The following is a 4,391-nucleotide window of genomic DNA, read 5'->3' as shown; positions in this document are numbered from 1 at the left end:
TCTACTTCACTAGGTGAAGCGCGGCCCACTTTAAACTATCGTGACGTCATGGGCGCTGATGCTGATGCTGCCCCCGCCCTCCCCACCCTGACCCCATCACCAGGCCCTCCCCACCCTGACCCCATCACCAGGCCCTACACCTCTACACACACACCTACACACACACACACACACACACACACACACAATGTCCTCTCCATAAACATAATCCTACATTATTCCTACAACTTGTGAAATATTACTCAACTTGAAAAGACACAGAAGTTAGGCCATAGGCTACAACCTGTAGTGGAAAAAAATGCAAAGATAGATTTTTTCCATAAAGGATTATCTGCCTGCTTGCCACACATGACTGCAACCTTCAAGATTATATGGGCTGAGAGTAGGTAAATTGCCCAGAACAGCTTAATTATTATAATTAGATACTATATATTTTTCTGCAAGGATGAACACTTCTGTTCTCCTCTGAACCAGAAAAAAATAAGTTCTAGTTAGATCAGGTAAAATTAGGTTTTCCTTCAGTATTCAGATGATTGGTCAAAATCCACCTGTACTGACACATTCTCACCTGCCTATGACAGATTTCTATGACAGTTTGGAGAGGAAGTCGACTAAAGATTGATGGCAGAAAGTCTTTGCATTTGTGCGTCTAAGCAAGGTTTCAGGCATCACTATGTCATATAGAGCAGCCTCACACCTTGTAATCCTGATATCTCCCAGGACAGACAAGATTCCCCTTTTGATTTTCCACATGGAAGATTTGGAAGCCGAGCATCGAAACTAGTTTCTTATAGTGACATTTAACAGAGGTGTGTTTCTTAGAGGGAGGTCAGGCTGTCAGACCGTTGTAAGGCAAATGTTCCTTCCTTCCAAATGTTTTTTACTGAATGGTTGTGTTAACTGAAAAACCATCCTTTTAAAGAAAGTCCCGTGATATTCTACTTTTTTGTGCCTTAAATCTCCATTGTTGTATAAAACTATTAAAAACATATCAGTGTTGCAGTGTGCAGCATGTCCCTCCCGCACTTTGGTTTGTTTAGAGTCAACGCTATAAAAATGTCCTCCTACTGTATACTCAAACAAGCACCAAAAGTGTATTAATCTGCGGCTGAAAATAGTCCCCAACATATGCACCATTTACTCTGGTTTAAGTAACATTTGCTGAAAACAACAGTGTATACCTGTTTTAGGCAAGTACTCCGCCTTTTTGAAAAATGATATTCAGCAGGAACAAATGGGCTTGGTGCTGAGTGCCACAGACAGGGTAGGGTAGTCAGAAAAAACTGAGAGATGGTCTGAGACATTGTTGGTTTTGATCTTTTCATGGGATTTATTGATAATATGACAAATATAGAACACAGGGAAGGTGACAAGTATTGTCCGTGGCTCGGGATCCAAGAACAGCACTTAGCTCTCAATGCTGAACAGATCTGTAGCCACCAATCAACACCTCTGCAGCCACTCCAACCTTGCTTTTGGCCTTTACAAAACTCTGCTGACACTGCTGAGCCACTCAACTGTATCAAAATATGCTTTTTAAAAGGTTTTTACAACCCATTCGTTTCCAAGCTGTAAAAAAGCATTCTGTCTCACTTTCTCAGTGATTATGTACAATGTCAAACACCCCAAATCCCTGAAATAATAACTAAATTCACACATTGATGCTGTATATAATATACATTCAAAGGATTAGTATCTAATTTTACACCAATTACCTAATCTCCCAAATTTGACTGACTAGCTAAATTTAATTGCAATTTGAACAGTATGGGTTCATTACATGAAGATATCTTGTGATTATTTTACTTATTGATCTTTATGGTTTGTAAAGTAACTAGTAACTATACATGTGAAACACACACAATATAGTGGAGTATAAAGTGGCATGAAATTGTACTCAAGTAAAGTACAAGTACAGTGACTCAATTGTGTTCTTAAGTAGAGTTTTAGAGTATATATATTTAGTTACTCTACACTATCTGTGTCTGTTTACCATGAACTTGTGCAGTTCAGCATAGTCCATCTCCTTAAAACCAAACCTGCAGTATTCCCAGCGGTGTACCCCACTTGTGTGTGTGTTCATGTCATTTGTAAGTACTTCTGCTTCTTCAGTTCAGCTGAGTATTGGACTTTTGTTTTTCCTACTTTATCAGAAATGTGTTCGCAGGCACATTCTGCGCATGCAGTCCACTGTGTGCCGTCTTTGGCCCGGCTCCAGATGAACTACATCTGCCCAAAATTAAAAGAAGACACATTTGCCTTTGCCTCTGTATTAGCTAACCAAGTTATCTTACTCAAACAGAAGGGCACAGCTCCACCTTCCCACTGCCACCGGCTAAGCGACATTATGCTGTGTATGAAACATGAAAATCCATTACACCACAGGAGAGGGTTGTTTTGGAAAAACATCTCCTGAAGTTGTTTGGTTTTCACTCCTTGATTTTTTCTTTGTTTTCTTTTTATCGTTTTCAAGCATGTTTTATTACTGTTATCTTTTTAAAGATTTTCCTTCATCTAGCCATTAGGCAACAAAACACATATTGCTTAAAGCACATTTTAAACATTTATATCACACAAAAAGATTCAGAAGACTGATTTAGTCCTACAGTACACTCTATCCTGTCTAGGAGGATGACAGTGAAGGTGAAGGAAACAATGATACGAATTTCATTCTGTAAAACAGACTTGAAGTCTAAAAATCTGTCCATGTGTTGCAGGTGATTCTCTTGACTGTGGTTTTTAAACCACAGTTCAGCTGAGCCAGAGCCAGCTACAACTACACTCAGGCCATGTGCTACTATACTGTTCCTATTGTCTCCGGTCCACACAAGAGGTATCATGCCATCAGGCACAAATCAGGCACTCCTCAAGCCTTTAAAACAGGCACCACCCACATCTGTTTACTTGTCTGTTGGGTCAACAAAGCTGACTTTATCACTGCTTATGCTAACACATTATCTCTTGGGCTACTAGCGCTCACTGAGACCTGGGTCAAACCAGAAAACTCTGCTACCCCTGCTGCGCTGTCCACCATTTCCTCTTTCACCCACACCCCCAGACCGTCTGGGAGGGGGGGTGGGACTGGGTTCTTAATATCCAACAAATGGAAATTCACACAGCTGCTACCCCCGAATCAATATGCCTCCTTCCAATACCATGCTGTCTTTGTGTCCGCTCCGGTAAAGGTCTCTGTGATTGTCATATAGCGTCCACCAGGACAAATGGGTAACTTTGTGGAGGAGCTAGACACACTGCTGTCTTCAATACCAGAGCATGACTGTCCCCTACTTGTCCTCAGTGACATGAACATTTACTTAGACAATTCGAACTCAGCAGACTTCCTGTCTCTGATTCAGTCCTTTGATCTAACATGGGTTCTCAGGCCCCCGACCCACAAAGCTGGCAAGGTGCTTGACCTCGTTCTTGTCCGAAACTGTGCCACAGAGTGCCTAACAGTCACACCTCTACATGTGTCAGCCCACTATTTTATTCAGTTCACGGTATGCCTACAACACCGTTGGTCCGTTGGTCTCACACCTCCGCAACTTGTCTCCTGCTCACTTTGCCTCAGTGGTAGTTTCTGCTCTACCTTCCCTCAACACATTTTCCTCACTTGAGGTCAATGATGCGACACAATCTCTGTGCTCTACACTAAGCTCGTGCCTGGATAGCCTGTGTCCTCTATCCACCAAACCAGCTCGCCCAAACCAGTCCCACCCGTGGCTAACTGATACCATCCGTGACCTGTGTCTCTTCTACCATTTTTATCCAAAACTATTGAACGAGCAGTATTCAAACAGGTCTCAGAATTCCTCTCACGGAATGACCTCCTAGATCCATACCAGTCTGGTTTTAAGAGTGCCCACTCTACTGAAACGGCTCTTCTGTCTCTAACAGAAGCCCTAAGGTCAGCTAAAGCTGCAGCCCAATCCTCGGTTCTTATCCAATCCAGCTCGCCCAAACCAGTCCCACCCGTGGCTAACTGATACCATCCGTGGGCTCCGTAATGATCTCAGAGCTGCTGCAAGAAAATGGAGAAAAATCAAAGACCCCGCCGACCTTAAGGGCTACCAAATGCTCCTATCCTCCTTCTCAGCAAGCATCAGTGCTGCCAAAACTGCCTTCTATAATAACAGAATTAGCAGTGCCACTGACTCAAGGAAATTATTTTCCACTTTTAAAGCGCTACTAAATCCTCCTCCACCTCCACCACCCACAAACTTGTCTACTGATACCTTTGCTGCCTTCTTAATAGGCAAAGTGGCAGCTATAACTAGCTAATTCTCTGAAACATTCAAACTCAACCATTGTAGCACTCCTGCTACATCTTTTCCTCTGCCTTCCCAGGTCAGTGGTTCTTCACTCTCCTCGTTTACTCCTCTCACAGAGAG

The sequence above is a fragment of the Micropterus dolomieu genome, linkage group LG22 (assembly GCF_021292245.1).
Source record: "Micropterus dolomieu isolate WLL.071019.BEF.003 ecotype Adirondacks linkage group LG22, ASM2129224v1, whole genome shotgun sequence".
In the NCBI taxonomy this organism is placed as follows: domain Eukaryota; kingdom Metazoa; phylum Chordata; class Actinopteri; order Centrarchiformes; family Centrarchidae; genus Micropterus; species Micropterus dolomieu.
The sequence above is the reverse complement of the archived record's forward strand: the minus strand, read 5'-3'. Positions refer to the sequence as shown.